The sequence below is a fragment of the Suricata suricatta genome, chromosome 8 (genome assembly GCF_006229205.1).
Source record: "Suricata suricatta isolate VVHF042 chromosome 8, meerkat_22Aug2017_6uvM2_HiC, whole genome shotgun sequence".
Classification (NCBI taxonomy): domain Eukaryota; kingdom Metazoa; phylum Chordata; class Mammalia; order Carnivora; family Herpestidae; genus Suricata; species Suricata suricatta.
Window position 1 is genome coordinate 41,381,144 of NC_043707.1, and position 20,773 is coordinate 41,401,916.

The window sequence follows — 20,773 nt, forward strand, 5'->3', positions numbered from 1 at the left end:
ATGTCTTTTCTTCAAGGACCATAAACTAAGTAATCAATAAGAAAAAATGTAATCACCTATGGTATATAAGACACTGACTTCCTTAGTAAAGTGTGGTATTACCACCATTCACGTTGTCTGTCTTCTTTCTTCTAGATCTTGCGCCGACACCAACCCCCTACTCAGAGACCCTTAGACTGAGGTGCGTGGGCTGGTCCCCCGCATCCCACGTCTGGAAGGAGGTGAGGGAGGGGCCATCTTGTATTGGGATCTTTGCAAAAATGAAATGATGAGGCTTTTATGGTTGAGCTATTTCAAACATCAGTGGGGCCTTTTTAGATGAACTGAGAAACGAGATGAAATGAGAGTTCGAACTCCAATGAATACGTTTAATAAGATCTAACAAGTAAAATAAAAACTTAATAACATATCCCCCTCCCCAATTTTTTTGGAACAGTAAATGATTGAACATACAATGCACACATCTTAAGTGCACCGCCCATTGAATTTTGCTAAATGTAACTGGTATCTAGCTCAAAATATGAAAAACTTTCATCAGTCCAAAAATTTAGAGCTCTTTTCCAGTTGTTAAAAGAAAAGAATCTGAAAGGTGGAGTGAAATGCGGTCACTTGCTTGAAAGGGTTTTTAAATGGAATCAGGAAGCCACTAGGGAGAACCGGGAACTTTTGAATTGTGCCAAACCCCAAGAATTACAAGGACTGAGCCGGAAAACCTGTAACTTGCTGTAGGAAGAGACTTGGCTTAATGATAGTCTTACCAATCAATTATTCTCACTCAAGATTAGCTTTCTGCCAGTAACAGCTGCCAAAAGTTCCCGTTAAACCACTATTTGGGTTGCTATTCAAATCTGTGTATGCCAAACTGCGATTCTCTGATCCCAAATAAATGGTCTTGCTTAATTATTGCCTTCTGACAATTTTAGGTTGATAGCCTATTGTCAGAAGCAGGACCTGAAGTGATTTCAGACCGGCAGGCCCAGTGTCTCCTGGAATTGGGTGCCGTGTCTATAGGAGACTAGCGCTCACCGACTGTAGCTTGGACACAGACAGCCTTCTACTTGCATGGGGAGTCCTCTTAGGTACCGACCTCCTTCCTTTTGGTTGAGGTCGTTGCCTTTCTCTGGGATCAGGGCGACTGCCCAGAGGGAGACCAGATGCCCATCGTGCCCCAGGAGGGGTTTTACTACTAATGAGTACTCTTTTGTTTCAAAAAGGGGGGAAACTAGTGATTCCTGGTGTTTTAGGACAACTGTTGGTTAAATTAAAATTGCAGTAGCCATCCTGGGGAACCTCTGTTTTAGGAAAGTCCACCTTAAGGGACACCTTTAAAAGAGGGGATTCCAGGGGCGCCTGGGTGGCTTGGTCGGTTAAGTGTCTGACTTTGGCTCAGGTCATGATCTCATGGTTCATGAGTTCAAGCCCTGCGATGGGCTCTGGGCTGCCAGCTCTGAGCCTGGAGCCTGCTTCAGGTTGTGTCTCTCTGCTCTGCCCCTCCCCTGCTTGCTCTCTCTCTCTCTCTCAAAAATAAGTAAACATTAAAAAAAAAGATGTTTTTTAAAAAATAAAATAAAATAGGGGATTCCAAACCTTTCTGAGACAATGGAATGAATTCTTTAATTAAGATACAAAGGACAAAATAAGTCCAAAACCGCTCTAAAAAGATCCTTATGCATGCAAATAATAATTATTATTATTTTAATTAAAGACTGCTCATCCATGCAAATAATAATGATAATAGTTATAATACATTTTTTGTAATAATACATTTTTAATAAAATATTGGTCATCTGAGCAGGTAACATTTAATTAGTCCATGTGCTGGAAACATAATTTGGGTCTAGCCATTCTTTTTTTTTTTTAATGTTTTATTTATTTTTGAGAGAGAGAGACATCGTGAGCAGGGGAAGGTCAAAGAGAGAGGGTGACACAGAATCCGAAGACAGGCACTAGGCTCTGAGCTGTCAGCACAGAGCCTGACTCGGGGCTCAAACCCATGAACTGTGAGATCACGAACTGAGCCGAAGTCGGACGTTCAACTGACTGAGCCACCCAGGCACCCCTCTTTTTTTTTAATCTTTATTTATTTTATTTATTTTTTTTTTTTGAGAGAGAGAGAAAGCATGAGAAAGGGAGAGGGAGGGGCAGAGAAAGAGAGAGGGAGACACAGAATCTGAAGCAGGCTCCAGGCTCTCAGCTTCAGCTTAGAGCCCAACATGGGGCTCAAACTTACAAACCATGAGATCATGACCAGAGCTAAAGTCAGAGCCTGAACTGATTGAGCCACCCTAGATCCAGCTAGTCTTTTGAGTTTCCTACCTGACACATAGCAAAAGTTAAAGAAAAAAAAAAGGCTATAAGAGCTGTGTGTGTGTGTGTGTGTGTGTGTGTGTGTGTGTGTGTGTTATACATAAGGTGTTTTACTACCTTGGGACAGTTTTTCCAAAATTAATTTGTAAAAGAATTCTACTTAATTGGCTTAAGGAATATCAAGTCTTATATCTACTAAGTATTCCGAAAGTTCTCAGAAATAGAATAAAAACTAACCCAAGCCCATATAATCTAGGATAATCTTTGACAAATAAAAACTAATTCAAGTTTGTAGGTTTAATAAAAACAGGAGTATCTTCAGAGTTATCAGCATTAAATATGATGCAGATAAACAGCCTTTTCTACCTGAACTTCCTAATCAAATAAGCTCATGTTGCCTCTCTGGTAAAAAAATTTGTCAACAAAAGAAATAACTTATAATGATGGTTAACTGTTTAATGTCTTATCCAAGTATAATTGTTAAAAACAAGTCATTGAGGGCTGCCTGGGTGGCTCAGTTGGTTAACCGTTTGGACTCTTGGTTTCAGGTCAGTCAGGCTTTGTGCTGACAGTGTGGAGCCTGCCTTGGATTCTTTGTCTCCCTCGCTCTCTGCCCCTCCCCTGTTCTCCTCCCCTGTCCCCCCCCCAATAAATAAATAAAAACTTAAAACTTTTAAAATAAATATTTTAATTTAAGTAAATAGAAGATCAAAGTTTAAAATGGGATAAACTAAATAATGGATACTCATTGAATAGCTAAATCATTTCCAAAAAAGATCAATGTTAAATGAGAGGCATAGTTTATCTACTTTTGGCTTTTCCATTTTTTACCAAAAATTATTATGAGAAAGAATATGTCTCTAAATATTCTGAAATGTATTTATAAGTTTGCTAATATATTTCAGGGTGCTAATTTACGAAAGCTCACAATTGCCTGGTTCCTAATAGTCACCAAACAGCAGAGTTTACAAACGGTTACAGAAGTTGGAAAGGGGGCTAAAATACAAATGAGCCAAAGAAAAAAATGTCAAAACACTTAGAATAACAAACATATCTTAACTCTGCATAAATTGCACGCATCATTGCAGAGAGAATGCAGACGAGACCGGTGTACTTTGGAAGAGAAGAATCAGTGAGCTTCATAGAGCTTTCTCCCACTGTGGAAGGATAGACCGTAACTTCGGGTTTTTCAAGCTGTGGTCACAGACCATTGATGCGTTGTGATGAACATTTATTTAAGTAGAAAATACAAATGTTATCTCTGTCTGTTTATATAGATGAATGGACGATACGTATTTTATTATAGATGTATTTATTATCTATATATCAGTTAAAAAGAAAAATTTCGTTGGAAAAGTAAAAATTAGAGTTATATGCATGGCATATACTGAAAATGGGCAATACGTGTCAGTTTATTAACCATATACTTGAGTCACTTATATGGTTTTGTATATATATGTGCTGAGACATAATACACGGTGTGTTTCTTGCTGTGAAATGACCCACTGTGTTTGACAGACACTGCTTCTATCCCACAGCATATAGAGCAGCGAAGGGTCTGTGTGGCCAGCTGAAATGCTGGCACAAGAAAAATCATCCGTTCGGTCGGGTACACGCAAGTGGTAACTCCTCAAGGCCAGGTGGCAATCGCTCTTTGATGGGCTCATACTTTGTTGCCTTGTCTTTTAAGATTTACAGACAGGTAGCAATCTTTGTTTAAAATAACTTCCTTCATTTTTTAGGACTACTTGCAAGGCTGAAACTCTGGTGATGACTTCTTTGATATTTATACCATCTGCCGTCTGTTTAGAACTTGTCCCATCTTTTAAATCTTTATTCAGCCTACTCAGCTTAGAGTAGCCCTCCCAGCAATATGGCAATCCTGTTGCCCCGCGTGTTCTGTCAGTCCAGTCTAGCAGAACAATGTCAGGATGAACTTACAACAATGAATGACTCTAGGGGAGCCTGGGTGGCTGAGTAGGTTATGCGGACGGCTTCAGCTCAAGTCATGAAGTCGCCATTCCTCAGTCCGAGCCCTGCGTCTGGCTCTGTGCTGACAGCTCAGAGCCTGGAGCCTGCTTCGGAGTCTGTCTCCCTCTCTCTTTGGCCCTCCCCTGCTCATGCTCTATCTCTCTGTCTCTCAAAAATATATACATGTTAAATTTTTTAAATTAATGGATCTCATATTATAATTTACTTATATAAAACCAAATCTTAACATTCTTTTTCATATGTTAAAAAGACAAAGTTTTCCTGTTGTATCATTCTGCAACTGAGAGGAGGTTAAAAAAGGAAAGCAAAGATTTTATGTTTTATCAAAATAATTGTTTGTGCTTTATCGGGTTTATTATGGGGTTTGCTCAACTATATAACCTCCTGGCATTTGTCTTTAAAATCTTTTATCATCACTGTGGTCCAATACATAATTAACTATTGATTCATAATCTGTGATCCTATTTGGTCAGGTGTCTAAAACTTTTCAATATTTTTGACAAACTTATGTCTACCTTGGCCATTATCAAGGTTCCTGGGCATTCAAAATTAGACTGAGGAGGGGGCGGGATGCCTGGGTGGCTCAGTTGGTTAAGCGTGAGACTCTTGACTTAAACTCAGGTCAGGATCTCAGGGTTCAGTGAGATTGAGCCCCATCCCCTGGTGTCTGGTTCCGCTGAGCCTGCTTGGGATTCTCTCTTCTCTCTCTGCTTCTCCCCTACTCATGCTCGCTCTCTCATACATACATACATACACACATACATGCGTACATACATACAAATTAGACTCAGGAGAAGCTAAAGACAAATTTTGGGCTGATGGAGCAGCAAGGACCATTACCTTAAAATCTACCCAAACCAAGGAACTCATAGGCAATGTGATTTACCTGCCAAAGGAACACCTAAAACCCCCTCTGAAGGATGTTCAATCAAGTGTGTCCCACAAGGAAAGACCTTCCGGCTGATAGTGTTACAGTTTCGGTCCACTGACCAATTTATGGTGTGGCCCAAGTAAGAAACCTGTCTTGCCACAGTCCATGGAAAGATCTCTGATGGAAATGACTCATCAAAGGCACTTGGGGGGCGCCTCGGTGGCTCAGTCGGTTGAGCATCTGACTTTGGCTCGGGTCATGATCTCACAGTCCATGGGTTTGAGCCATGGGCTTATATTTGGCATTTTAACTTAACATCCTTCAGATTCATTGGGGAATTAATTGTGAAGGAGTGTCGGATTGAGGTGTTTGAGCTGTTATTTGTCCTAATAAGTATCCAAATGCTTTTTGCTATATTACACACAGTAAGACTCCTTAGTTGGTGGTAAAACCCTATAATATGGAAGAACTTGCTGATTTCATAGGTTCTTTGCCATATGGACTGAATAACTTACTTCTTGCCTGAAACTCACATACTAGCCCAAATATCTAATTGTCTTTCTCTAAGTTCTTTTTACAGTGGCCTCAGCTATTACGAATAAATTTTAGCCCCTGGGTTAACATATAATTTTTTTCTTGTGACCCTCACTGCTGATGGTCAAGCCTTATCATATCTCTTTGCCCCTTGCCTGCAAAAAACATATGATTCTACAAACCTGACTGACTTGATTTGTCCCAGAACAAACCATACTCCTGAGGCACCTGAATTAGTAGCTTGGCCTCTGTCCCAAGAGGGATGGAAAAATATTACTGATAAAAATGTAGTATTTATTCTCTGTGGGAGTCCTTGAAAATACTCAATAATTTTCTTTTCTTTGGCTCATAACTTCCTTGCCTCACCCTCCTTCCTATAAAAACCTTCCATCTTACAAGTCCTTGGGGCATCTCTCCACTGCATGGGACCCTGCCTGAGTCATGAATGGCTTAATAAAGCCCATTAAATCTTCAAATTTACTTGGCTGAATTTGGTTTTTTAACACAGTGAACCCTCACCCTGCCCTCACTGAAGCAATCACCGTTCTGATTTCTATCGCCATAGATTAATTTTGCCTCTTTTCAAAATTCCCATAAATGAATATACTTTTTGTGTCTGGCTTCTTTTCCCCCCAGGCAACATAATATTTTTGAGATGTATTCATTTTGTTGTGTGTATCAGTAGATCATTTTGGTATCATCAGTGAGTATTATTCCAATGTTGATCATTATAGTTGATGGACAATTGGGCTATTTCAGTTTTGCACATTGTGCGTAAGGCTGTTATGAATATTCTTGTAGGAAGCTTTCTGTGCACTTCTTTGTTCATCTTGTTTGAGTATAAACCTAGGTGTAGAATTGCTAGGCCATAGGTATCTATATTTTTAACCTTATTAGAAACTATCAGGGGTGCCTGGGTGGCTCAGTTAGTTAAGCATCCGGCTTCAGCTCAGGTCATGATCTCATAGTTCATGGGTTCAAGCCCCGCATCGGGCTCTGTGCTGACAGCTCAGCCTGGAGCCTGCTTCAGATTCTGTGTCTCCCTCTCTCTCTGACCCTCCCCTGCTTGCGCTGTCTCTCTCTGTCTCTCAAAAAAAAAAAAATTTTTTTAAATAAAAAAAAAAAGAAGCTATCAGCTTTCGGGGCGCCTTGGTGACTCAGTCAATTGGGCTTCTGACATAGGCTCAGATCATAATTTCATGGTTCGTGGGTTCAAGCCCCATGTCAGGCTCTGTGCTGACTACTTGGAGCCTTGAGACTGTTTCAGATGCTGTGTCTCCTTCTCTGTCTCTCCCCATCTCGTGCTTTGTCTCTCTGTCTCTCAAAAACAAATAAACATTAAAAAAAAAAGCTTTCAGTTTTCCAGAATGGTTGTACTATTTTACTCCTTCACTGGTGACAAGAGATAAAGTTGCTACACGTTTTTGTCAGCCTGAGTGTTCTTTCTTTGTCTCTTAAATGTTAGCCATTCTGTAGGTATGTATGGTATATCACAGTATTTTAAATCTGTGTTTCTAATGAGTAATAATGTTGAAAATTCTTATGCTTTTTGATCATAAAGAAATCTTTTGTAAAGAGATTTCAAGTGTTTTGTCCACTTTTAATTGACTTGACTTTTTTTTTACTTTTTACATAAACTTTATGTATTAGAATAGATTTAGATTTATAAAAAGTTGAGATTACAGTATAGAAAATTCCCACTGCATTCAGTGGTCCCTATGATTAGCATCTTGTATTAGAATGGTACATTTGTCATAATTGAAGGAATACATTATTGTTAACTAAAGTTCATGTTTTATTCAGCTTTCCTTAGATTTTACATAATGACCTTTTCCTTTTTTTTTTTTACAAAAATTGTTTAAATGTTTATTCATTTTGAGAGAGCGAGAGAACGCTTGCACACCAGCAGAGGAGGGGCAGAGAGAGGGGAGAGAGAATCCCAAGCAGACTCTGCACTGTGAGCTGTGAGCACAGAGCCCAAAAGGGCTCTATCTCACAAACCCCGAGATCATGAGCTGAGCCGAAATCAAGAGTCGAACGCTTAACCGACAGAGCCACCAAGGTGCCCCTTAATTTATTTTCCAATGATAATCAACTCTGTTCCCAGTGTAAGGCCAACTTTGTCATGACATATTTTTAAGAATATATCTTGCTTCAGGTGTCCCCATAATGACTTTTTTCTCTTCCAGTATTCCACCCAGAATATCCCAATACATTCAGTTTATGTCTCCTTACGCTCCTCCTAACTATCACAGTTTCTTAGACTACTCTTATTATTGAAGACCTTGAAAATTCTTAGGAATACAGGGCACATACTTTGTAGAATATCCCTCCACTGGGATTTGTCTAAGGTTTTTCTCATGATCAGACTGGGGTCAGGGGGTTGGGGATGTAAAGTACCATTCTCCCCACTTTGTATAATGGGTACTGTTAAAAAGAAAGAAACCACAGGCCCAAAATGGCATCATTGAGGTTAAGACCCCAAGTCAGGGGCGCCTGGGTGGCTCAGTCGGTTAAGCCTCTGGCTTCGGCTGCAGTCAGATCTCACGTTCGTGGGTTTGAGCCCCGCGTCAGGCTCTGTGCTGACAACTAGCTCAGAGCCTGGAGCCTGCTTCTGGTTCTGTGTCTCCTTCTCTCTCTGCCCCTCCCCCTCTCATGCTCTGTCTCTTTCTGTATTAAAAATAAATAAAACGTTAAAAAAAATTTTTTTAAAAAGGCCCCAAGTCAGTAAACCAAACCTTAATACCTAACCTACCTACCTTTTTTAACCCCCCAGAAATGTAACCTTAACCAGAATTTCTTGGTCAATACTAGGAACTTTACTGATAGACCCCTTCCTGTCACCTTAAAGAGGCAACCTTGCCTAAGTAATACCTTCCTTGCTAATAAGTGCTCCTTTTCCTCCCTTCCTTCCTTCCTTCCTTCTTCTTTTCTTTCTTTCTTTCCTTTCTTTCTTTCTCTTTCCTTCTTCCTTCCTTCCTTCCTTCTCTCCCTCCCTCTCTCTTTCCCCCTCTTCCTTCCTTCTTGCCTGACTTTCTTTCTTAATGCTTTCTCTTTTTGCCTTTGAAAACCTCCTTTGGTCTAGCCCAGCAGATCTCCCCTCTGCTTGCTGGATGAGATGCTGCCTGATTCACGAAGCACTTAAAAAACCCAATTCAACCTTCAGATTTACTCAGTTGAATTTTATTTCTTAACAATATGTACTATTACCATGACTTATCACTGTTGATGTTAATCTTGATTCGTTGGCTGAGGAAGTGTTTCTCAGGCTTCTCCACTGTAAAAATCACTCTTTTTACCTACGAGATAAAGGAAGCTATTGCAAATAGCCCACACTTTTAAGGAGGGTGGGAGTATCGACATAAATTTGGAATACTTCTGCATGGGACATTTGTCTGTTTTCTCTATTCATTTAGTTATTTACTTATATCAATATGGACGTGTGGATATTTATTTTATATTTAGGGGTTATAATCCAATACTATTTTATTTATTTTGTTGCCCAAATTATTTCAGTTTCAGCCACTGTGAGCGTTTTCAGTTGATTTCTATATTCCTTTTACATACCCCCATTATTGTGGAGTTTGTTTTTTTCTTCAGTACTTTCTTATTTTATGGCATTGCAAAATGCTCTGGGATCACCTTGTTTATTTCCTGCCCCAGTGTCAGAATCAGCTATTTATTTCTCCAAAGAGCCCTGATTACTTTTTTTAAACACTTTGTAAAATTTCATTTTTTAATGTAATCTCTGGACTCACTGTGGGGCTCAAACTCATGACCCTCAGATCAAGAGTCATATGCTCTTCCGACTAAGCCAGCCTGGCCCCGTAAACCTTGATTCCTTTGATTGGTGGCTTGACTTTTTATTATTGGCTTTTAAACATTTTTTATATTCAGAATTTGAGTGATTTGTTAGATATATGTATTTCAAAAAGCTGCTCCTGGTATGTTTTTCCTTTTCACTTTTTATAATTTTTTATAAGCATAAGGGTTTTTTTTAATGAAATCCAATTTATCTATATTTTTTCTTTTATGGTTAAGCCTTTTTTGTTCTCGGAGGGATCTCTCCTATCCCAGGATTGTGAATATACTATACTATATTTAATATACTATACTATACTATACTATGCTATGCTATATTTAATTCTAGGAACTTTAGTTATTAAATTTTCACTTTTATTTAATTTATTTATTTATTTATTTATTTTTAATGTTTATTTTTGAGAGAGAAAGAGCAAGACAGAGCATAAGTGGGGAGGGGCAGAGGGAGAGGGAGACACAGAATCTGAAGCAGCTCCAGGCTCCGAGCTGTGAGCACAGGGCCCAATGCGGGGCTTGAGCTTGTGACCCGTGAGATCCTGACCTGAGTCGAAGTCGGCCACTTAACTGACTGAGCCACCCAGGCACCCCAAATTTTCACTTTTAAACTTAGGAGTCTTCTCAAATTCATCTCCTGAACATAGTAGGCTGGGCATACTAAGCACTGGAGAATCATGGTGTACCCAATCAACAGTATGACTCCCTAAAACCTGCTCTACATTTTTAAAAATTGTTGTTCAATGTTTATTTATTTTTGCGAGAGAGAGAGAGACAGAGTGTGAGTGGGGAAGAGCGGACATTAAATCTCCTATGTGAGCCTTTGCTCTGGGTGTCTTTTTTGTTTTTTGACGATGTTATCCAAAAGAGGGTACTGTGAAAATGTAGTTTACAGTTGCTTTTTCCAAGTCCTTCCATTGACTCTGCTTTGACCTCGTATAGCACATCATTGGGGAGCATTGGTGGTTCAGTGGTGCAGTGCTAGCCTTCCCCTTAGAAGGCCTGGGTTCGATTCCCAGCCAGCGCAGTGTGATCAAGAGTTTTACTTTGAACTATCTGTCTATTGCTCAGGCAAGTTAGGTCCCTTTGGGGTTCTGACCTTCAGGAAACAGCTGCCACATTAGGGGAGGAAAGGGAGTTATTTCCAGAGCAGAAGACATTGAGGAATGTGTGTGAACAGAGACTGGAGAAGGTACCTCCTTCACATGCAGGTGTGTCTGATGGGTCTCTGAGACTTTTCTGTATTTGGATCTAAAGCCAGTTTTACTTTTATTCTTTCTCCCGGTGTCCGAAGAGTCATCCGGTCACGGATTCACATGCTGGACGAGGACAGACCATGGGGCCACATCTGACTGTGGAGTGGATACCAAGAAAGGAGATTCCCAAACTGAGAGAAGCCACAGGCAGGACTAGGCAGACACCCCAGTGGAGGGGAAGAAATTAGGGGCCCCAGGAAGATGAGGGGAACTGGGTAGAGGTAGCCCTTGGTCTTTGGTGGTCTTGGTAAAATCAAGGATAGGTCTCTAACTGAAGAGCAGGTAGTACAATAAAATCCTTTTTATTACTATTGTTTTATAGTTCATCAGAGGAAAATCTTCTATTTAGGGGATCATTTTTATGCTTATTGGTAAGCAGCACTGGGGGGAGGCTGTGTCAATCGTCAGCTCTGGAGTTTTGGAGGAAGAGACTCTGGAAAAAGAGATCCCAGGGATCACCAGGTTTGTCTACCCCTGTTTTCATCTGCTGTTTTCCTCAACAAACCTTATGTAGGTCCCAGATCTCATAGTGCACGTGCCACATTGGCAAATTGAGTGAATGCCCCGATCATTTCTTTCTAGAAGGGATAAGAAGTTATTGAGCTAGCGCCATGGGAGTGAGATGCAAGAACAGAACTTACAATGCCTTTCTCCGTCATGTCTCACAGCTACCTCTGAATGTCAGCCTTCCACACACACCAGTTCAAAAAAGCGTTCAGTCTCTATGGAGGTTTAGAAGTCTTTTATGATTCCTGTCAGTCATGTTTCTTGCTTACTTCCTATCATTTGCCAGGGTTGATTTTGAGGAGCTGGACAGCAGCCCAGACCAGTTCAACACCCTGGATCATTTGTCTGGTTTTGGTATCATTAGTGTGGGCAGGAAGCTACGTTCTAACAGGACACCTGGAGGTCAGCAAGGAGGAAGTCACGGCCAGCTATGGGAAGGTCAGAGGCCCGTCCTGGCGGCTGGTGGCAGTCCACTAGAAGCTGGATCAAACCAGACAGGCCCGAGATGGTGGGCGCCACCAGGGAGACCCCTGACCAAATTAGGAAAGAAAAAAAAAAAGGAAACCCTGCTTCCCACCCCAAGTAATAAATATTCCGTCCCCTATTAATAACTGTCAATGAAAGATAGAAACCCAGCCCTCAGGGTTTGGCAGTCCACCGGGCTCGCCTCCCACTGTCACTCCCTCCATTACTAGCACCCTCTCGCTGGCCCTCTGTCTTTTGAGCTCAAGCTTGTCCGCTCTCTTAGCTCCAGAGTGTACTTTTCGCTGTAATAAACTTTCTCGCTTCTGTTACTTACCGGTTATGCTACCCGTGTGTTCTCGAATTCCTTCTCCCGGCAAGACCAAGAACCTTTGGCAACTCCTTCAGGTCTGGCTGGATTGAGGCCCCAGGGCCCGGGGTCTCCCCAGTTTACTCGGCAATAGTTTGTTAAGAAAATAATAATAAAACAGGCCCCAAATGGTACCACTTGGGTTAAGGCCCCAAGTCAGTAAGACAAGACTCACTACCTAATCTAACTGCAGTTTCAACCTCGCAGAAATGTAACCTTTAGCCAGTCAGCATGGAATTTCCTGTTCAATACTAGGAACTTTACTGGTAGACTCCTCCGTCTCCCCCTGAGGAGGGCAGCCTTGCCTAAACTACGCATTTCTTGCTAAGAAACTCCTTTGTTTTATTTTTCTGCCTTTCCTGGCTTTAAAAACCTTCTGTTTAACTTTAGTGTAGCACCCCATCCTAGATGGGCTGCTGCCTGATTAAAGCCAATATTTTTTTTAAGTTTTAAAAATTTATTTATTTATTTATTTATTTATTTATTTATTTATTTATTTTGAGAGATAGAGTGAGACAGAACATGAGCAGGGAGGGCCAGAGAGAGAAGGAGACACAGAATCCGAAGCAGGCTCCAGGCTCTGAACAAGCATACGGCACAGAGCCCGAGGTGGGACTGGAACCCACCAACTGGGAGATCATGACCTGAACCAAAGTCAGACGCTTAACCGACCGAGCGACTCAGGCCCCCCTAATAAAGCCAATTAGATCTTCAAATTTACTGGGTTGAATTTGGTATTTTTAACAGATTTAGTGTAGCCTAGGGGATCCAAAGTGAACTCTAATGGCATTTGGGGACAATGAGAAACAGTCCTGGCACCTTTTGAGCTCACTATCTCTCTAACCATTTCTGAGGACTATTAGTAAGTCTCTCTTGGTATGAGCTCCGCTTTTCTGTGTGTGTTCGAGCTCTTGATCCCATTGGTTTTCCAGTCCAGGGGTAATGGGGATAGTGTAGACCGACAGGAGATTCTGACAGAGTGGCAGTCCTTAGCCCTTCGTTCAGTCCACAACTACACCTGGGAGTCATCTCTCCATTTCCAGTCCACAGTCTCCATTTACTGGAGTCCACTGGTTTAGTCCACGCTGGGAATTGCTGGTGGCATGCAGGGCCTTCTCTTGGCCTTTAGTATCTTTTGGTTACTGCTAGTGCGTTGAAGTGCCCATGTTTGTCTTGTTTTGTGTGAATAAGGGCTTAGCCAGTAGGATCCTTAAATTCAAGAGTCAAGTCCGCCACCTTCTGGCCACACATGCTTACTTCCTGTCTAAAAACAGGCGCCAGGAGCTGGGCCTATCTATAGAAATGGTGAAATTTTACTAAAAACAACTTGGATTACAATGGCCACGATGGAGAACAGGCCAAGTAGATAAGACAGTTTAAGAAGTGTACTTAAAAGGAAGGGTTCTCAATTTAAACAGAATGGGATAACTGTTTTAGTTGGCAAGCAAAAAGTCCAGACGCTTTCCAATTTATTGATAGGTTCATTGCAAAAGGCTAATGGAAAATTAAGGATGTAAGAGGTACCTAAAACGGGAGACTGTAATGCTGAGTGACTCCCGCTGCTCCCTTCTGTCCTCCTTCGAGGACTCATTCTACTGATCTTCTGTCTAAATTGTTTTTCCACTCAGAGAAGACCACTCAACTGTAAACAAAAGTCCTCCAAGTTAGTGGCTTTACAGATTCTCTTTTACCTGCCTTCCAAGGAGGACCCCTGGGGGCCTCTCCCAAACTGAGGGATTAGCTGATAAACTGTTATGTGATTCTGTACACAGTCAAGGGGAAACTGGTAGATAGTAGAGCCTGCAGAGGGGCTCCTAGAGAAACTGACAGAAGCCAGGAAAGAGTGAAAAGTCGTTTTGTTTTTAATTTTTTTAAGTTTATTTATTTATTTTCAGAGAGACAGAGAGAGTGTGAGCAGGGGAGGGGCAGAGGTGGAGAGAGAGTCCCAAGCAGCTTTGGCACTGTCAGTGCAGAGCCTGATGTGGGGCTCGACCTCAGGAACTCATGACCGGAGCTGAAACCAAGAGTCCGACGCACAACTAACTGAGCCACACAGGTGCCCTCTAGGGAAAATTCTTACCAGAATCAGTTCTGAATCTCTTATCTCTAGTGCTCAACTAAGAAAAATAAAAGTCCACATTGTCCCTTTCTTTTCAAATCCACACCCATTATATTGATCCTTTCTGTTGCAGGGATGGCTATTGTCTTCTTGTTTGTCTCATTTTGTATTACTGGGCTAGGCTTTCTGTCTGCCTGAAACAGGCAAGCTGTTGATTCTTTGTTTTGGGTATCTTTGAGAGTGACTCTGGATTTTGGAAAGGCTGAAACACACAAACCCCAAGATCATGACCTGAGCTGAGGTCACACGCTTAACTGCCTGAGCCACCCGGGCGACCCAAGGTTGATAGTTTAATTAAGACAGACACCTAAATAAATTGATGCTGTATCTACTTAAGTAGATTTCCTTTTGGTAACCTAAAACCTCACAGGTTGGCTAAGTTAGGTTAAATGATAAGTTAAATTCATTATCTATCTAGACCATTTCCGAATAGGACAAAATATCAAAACATTAATTACTAAATAATAGGTTTATCTACTTTCGGCTTCTTATTACAGAGAAACTAAGAGATGCTTAAATGTGGTAGTGCCACACCAGAAAATTTAAAAAGGTAAGTGCTTCTAGAAATTGTAAAATATATTTATAAATGTGCAAATGTAAAGAATGCTGGTGGTGCAGGCACGGGGGGTCCGAGGACCCAGAGGAAGGTCCCACAGGACTAGTCATCAGAGTCCTTGGTTTCATGAAGGATAGAAATCAAACAGGAGCCAGAGAAAGTGAAAATAAAGTTTCTTGAACAGGGTGAGTGACAGACAGAGGCTAGCAGACCAAGTCTCTGGGAGACTCAGAAAGGAAAGGAGAGTAAGTCTTGTTGCTTGAGGTTAGGGGCTGTTGGAAAAGAGTCTAGGGTACGTGTTTCTTCAGGAATCCAAGGTCAGGTCCAAACAAAGGTGACTGTCAGGTGAACAGTAGGAGTTAGTCCATTAATTCCCGAAGGTGGGAATACTGATACCAGCGTCAGCTAAGGTTTGTTTGGAGCTCGGTCCTGGAACATGTTTGGATTCGGCTCCCCTAGCTATTAACAGGCATTTGGGGCCTAGGACAAAACTCAGAGGATGATCGACTTTCTTGCTTTCCCCTTGAACTGGGAACATAGCTTCTTTGGTTTATTCAGGGGCAAAATATGGAACATGAGTAAATGGGGCCCAAGTAGAAAAGCAGCAGAGATGTGGAGACTTTCTAATTTTTTATGTTCTTATTTTATTTTTGAGAGAGAGAGAGAGAGACACACACACACACACACACACACACACACACACACACAGTATGAGCAGAGAAGAGGCAGAAAGAGAGAGAGAGAGACACAGAATCTGAAGCAGGCTCCAGGCGCTGAGCTGTCAGCATACAGCCCATTAGGGGGTTCGAACTCATGATCTATGAGATCTTGACCTGAGCCAAAGCTGGATCCTTAACGGACCGAGCCACCCAGGGAGATAGGGTCTTTCTGAACTGGAGTCCCCTCGGTCTCCCACTTCACTGTGTAACAGACAGTTCCTGGCTACTTACTGCTTAATTACGACTAGAAGCTAAGGTTTCTAAGAGTTAAAAATTCTAATAAAAGTCATTAAGGCTGTCTCCATATGCAAGGAAAACAAGATGTATATTTTAGGTAAGAAAAAGTATGAGGAATGGAAATAATTTTTGTTGAGAGAAAAGAAAGTAATTTTGTCTTAAAGTAAGACTGATAAAGAGGGAAAACTTGAGACAAAATCTGAATGTATTTTTTTTTTAAAGTAAACTCTACCCCAACGTGGGGCTTGGGCTCACATCCTCAGGATGGAGTTGCACGGCCCACTGACTGAGCCGGACAGGCGCCCTGAAAATCTGAGTGTAAAAAGGAAGTTGTAAAAGGTTTGCAGAAAAGAAATCTTGGGAAAGAAATTTTTTAAGTTTATTTAGCTATTCAGGTGACAACTAAATGAAGTCAGGTGTTCAAAGGGTCCAGAGGGAGGTTTGAGGCCTTTAGAACAAAAAACCATTTTTCCAGGATTACAGGCCTGACAGGTCTGACATCGCTGATATAGTATTTTTGGCAATTTTATAGACGTCTCCCTGCCAATGTTTATTTATAATTTGAGTCAACTTAAATGTACTATGGTAGGTGAAGGAGTACGAAAACCGAAAAACAGGGTTTGTCAGGGAGCCGGGAAGAACACGTCGGCCATCTTGGTTTTCCACTGGCTCCAGATGTTCTTGTAATTTGCAGTCATTGTTCACTCACCTTAATGTTTCCGAATTGGGAGCAGACTGCCTACCATGTTATGGCAAAATTCTGGCAACGTGGGGTCGTTCTTTGCAGAAGTAGAATGGCATTTAACCACATGTGTCATAATCTTTGTCGAGTCTGTAAGTGTGTTTTCCACGTCAGTATACCTTCCGCAGTCTCCACATCGCTGGACTAATACAAACCTTAACAAAAACCCTGCCGACCTCTCAGAATCCTATTGGTGTATAACTTTACGTTGTCTATAACCCTTGTCATCCGTGCGTGTATTACTGGCTACTGTAAGTCTGTACTGTCTTATGCTCAGGTGCATCTATCACCAGTAGGATTAAAGAAAATCCCACAGGGCGCCTGGGTGGCTCAGTCGGTTAAGTCTCCAGCTTCGGCTCAGGTCAGATCTCATGTTTGTGGGTTCGAGCCCCGCGTCAGGCTCTGTTCAGACAGCTAGCTCAGAGCCTGGAGCCTGCTTCCAGTTCTGTGTCTCCTTCTCTCTCTGCCCCTCCCCCTCTCATGCTCTGTTTCTCTGTATCAAAAATAAATAAAACATTAAAAAAATTTAAAAAAAAAAAAAAAAAAAAAAAAAAGAAGATCCCAGATCCCAATTCAAAAGATTCTATGGGTCACAGTCTATAGCCTGATGATTGGGTATTCTGGAAATGTCATCAGAGGAACACAGCCCTTAAGCCTCCTGGAGGTACCTAACCAAGTGCTCCTAACCACAAACACTGCCATACAACCCTTCCCCTTCCCTGTTCCCTTCCCCTTCCTCCTCCCCTCCCTTTTCCTCCTTCTCCCCTCCTTACCCCTCCCCTCCCTTCTCCTCCCCCTCCCCTTCTCTTCTCTCTGCCATTGGCCTGGAAAGAGAACACCTTCATCTTTATCTTCTAGACCATTGCTAAGGAGGGTAAGCTCTGGAATTTAGAACACCCTTTTATTTAAGGCTTGGGGAAAAAAAAATCTAATTCTGCCCCTAGCTTTTCACAGACAAAATAAGACATCTCATTGGTGGAATCCCAGTTTACATTGTTAGAGAGGAGCTACCAGGAGGCTTTCATGAGTCAGGATTCACTCGCAGTGGCAGATCCCTGCTCCCTAACAAGGTATAAAAATAAATGAGGCTATGATCACTTCTTCATTCTTAAAGTTATTGCAGAATATGCTGCTAAAGCAGTATTTGCCCAGGAAAGATCCTTAGACTCTCTGCCCGAAGTTGTTCTTTTTTTTTTTTAATTTTAAAAAATATTTATTTGTGAGAGAGAGAGAGACGGGGGAGGGGGGCAGAGAGAGGGGGAGACACAGAATCTGAAGCAGGCTCCAGACTCTGAGCTGTCAGTACAGAGCCTGACGCAGGGCTTGAACCCACCAACCGTGAGATCATGACCTGAGCTGAAGTCAGACCCCCAACTGAATGAGTCACTCAGGTGCCCCCAAAGGTGCTCTTGACAATAAAATAGCTCTTGATTATTTTTTAGCTGAGCAAAGAAGTAAGTGTCTGTGCTGTGGCCAGCACCACCTGCTATGTGTGAATTAACACCTCTAAGGAAGTTAAAACTCAAGATATTTTTTCCTCTACACCCTCCCTCTCCCCCTCTTCTTAGTAGAGGCCCTGTGAGCACACAGCAAGAGGGGGGCTGCCTATAAGCCATGACAAGAGGCCTCATGATGAAGCTGCAGGGGAATCTAAACTCTTCCCCTACCCTCTTAACATCTCAGGCTGGGCCTGAGAATTAAGTTGACATAAAACAGATCAACAGGAGAAAGGCAGAAATCTTTCTCATGTATCTGGGAGCTTTCAAGGAAGAAAAAAGACCCAAAAAGTGTTTAGACCTAAGTGCGTATGTACTAGGTGCAGCAAAGAGGCGTCCTTATGAAAAGTAACCAAAATATATGAGGAGGCAAAAGACAGATCAGGGTTATTTTAACATGGTCTGTTTGACATGATTTCTCTCAGCCTCAACTTCCTAAATCTGGTGCCAAGAATGTTTCTCTCTTCCTGGCATAGGAGGGCATCTTCCCCCACATGGTAGTTTTATTTCCTGCTTTTAGGAAGAAGAAGGGAGGTCAGAGCACTCTTCTTGCATCTGCTGTTTTCCAAGCATGCCCTCAGCTCAAAATAATCCTTAAGCCAAAGTGATAGCATATTTGGCTAGATTCAAAACCTACCTTGGCGCCACCTGGATCTTGGACTTCCCCACCTCCAGAAGGGTGAGAAATAAACTGCTGTTGTTTAAGGCCCGCAGTCTGTGGTATTCCGCTATGCCGCCTGTGCATACTAATATACCCATCCCCAATGCCAGGACTCGGTAATTGACAACTTCCCTCATTTTTGTTTCTGCTTCCAACTTAGGACCAACCAGAGAAAGCCAGATGTGCACCCCAACCAATCCCCCAGGATACCTCTAAATTCTAGTTAGCCAGTGTGAACATTAGGAATGGGAAACCTCACTAAAATGGAGTTGGGAGGCCAGCAGGGGGAGCTATACCGCACCACATGAATCACAGGAAGAATTGTGGATTGTAGACCCCAGCAGAATTCTCAACGGGAAAGACTCCTCAATGACAGGCCCCAGTAGGAAAAAGAATGTGTATTGCATCTCCTACAAGAAATTAACTACCACCGACGCAGCCAGTGAGAAACCAGCATCACCCTGACCTCTTGCTTTTCTCCAATGTTAGTTCAAGACAGCCTCTCTCAACTGCCTCCTTCTCCTCCATAAAGTGATATTCCCCTCCTTGGTTTTTTCAGCTTGCCTGTGGTTTTGCCATAGCATGAATGTCCTGAATTGAATGTCTCTACTTTTCCCAAATATGCCCATTTTGGCTGGGAAAATAACTTTCATGTTTAAGATTGACACCTGCCTACAGCTTACCCATGCCAACAGTCTTCCATCAGGGCTCACCTGAAGCCTTCTCCATTAGTTTCTTTTAGGTTAGCAAAAGGGGATGTGGGAGGGCACTGGAGTCAAAAAGTGGCCATCTGTAGACATCTGAGGAAGGTCATGTAAGTTTTTTGTCCTTGGTCAGTTGATATTTGTGTAGATCTTAAACATGGTACAGTCATTTCTGTACCTACTCCTGTATCTATCTCCTCAGGTGAGGTAGAGTTCAGGTACAGAGCAGTTTCCCAAATCTTAGCTGTCACATGCCTGGTGTAGAGCTAAGCAGCAAGCCGATAGTTCTGTAAGTAGCAGCAGCAAGGGAAATAGGAACAATATGGAGTCGGACATGGTGTTTCTGTCACAAGGCTGGTCAGATTCTCCAGAAAGTATTTCCTCACTCCCACCTGGACAATGCTTCTGGCTGCCAATATTCAGGGAATGGGACCTGGATCAAATCTCCACATTCAGTTGCTACACTGTCACCTAATCCCTGTTGCCATGCCCTTCACTGGCCTGAATGAACACAGAACCCTTGCTTTACCATTTCCAGAGGAGAACTTTCCAGTAAATGTTTGGTGATTTAAGTAACAGAATAGAATCTACTTTTAATGTTCAAATAGCCTTGGAGTTGGGTTTCCCAGCCTGGAACACCAATAGGGGAAAAAACAGAAGGGCTGATTTGCAGTCACCTGACTGTCGTCTCTAGTTTCATAAATTCAGTACTGGATACTGGATAGCTTCAATTTTTTGAAATGCATCACAGAGATAACTGGGCTTGAAAGGAAACTATTTTCTTTGTAATCCTAAATGTTCTGCTATACACATTGAAAGGCTTTTTTTTTTAATACTTATCTTGAGAGAGAGCAAGAGAGAGCGCATATGTGCGTTTGTGGGCAGGGGAGGGACAGAGCGAAGGAGAGAGAGAATCCCAACCGGGAAATCATGACCTGAGCCGAAACCAAGAAAAGGACTCTTAACGGACTGAACCACCCAGGCGCCCTGAAAGGCATATTTAAAGAAAGGTGCACAGCGTCAGCAGCCTGCCCAACAGGTTTTCTCGCAAACCAACGGTTCAGAATCCACACTGCCCCAGCGGGTGGGGTTGGAGGAAAAGAAGGACAAGACAACGTCACTTCCTCCACCCGCCACCCTCCTGCTGGTTGGCTGGCTGTATGGAGAAGAGGGCCTGAGCTAGAGGGAAGGAACGTTCCAGTGACGTCACGGATAGGGCGTATCCTATGTAAATATAGGAGCGCGGGGGCTGCTGGTTCGGCACCTGCTGCTTAAATGCCGTATGATCTCACGTACTGTGACAACCGTTCCAGGATCGTTGGTTGAAACTGCGTGTCCTGCGTGTGCGAAAGTCCTAGGGAGGCTCGTGTGTGTGTGTGTGTGTGTGTGTGTGTGTGTGTGTGTGTGTGTGTGTGTGTGTGTGT

The 20,773-nt window shown here is 42.3% G+C and overlaps 1 long non-coding RNA gene across 1 annotated transcript in view; it reads left to right on the plus strand.

Annotated features, from left to right (window-relative positions):
- LOC115298634 overlaps positions 1 to 176 on the plus strand; it is a 19,736-nt gene extending 19,560 nt beyond the window's left edge. The window contains exon 4 of the long non-coding RNA XR_003911808.1: positions 136 to 176. This is a non-coding gene — a long non-coding RNA (uncharacterized LOC115298634). The remainder of the gene's footprint in view (positions 1 to 135) is intronic.
- The last annotated feature ends 20,597 nt before the right edge of the window (positions 177 to 20,773 follow it).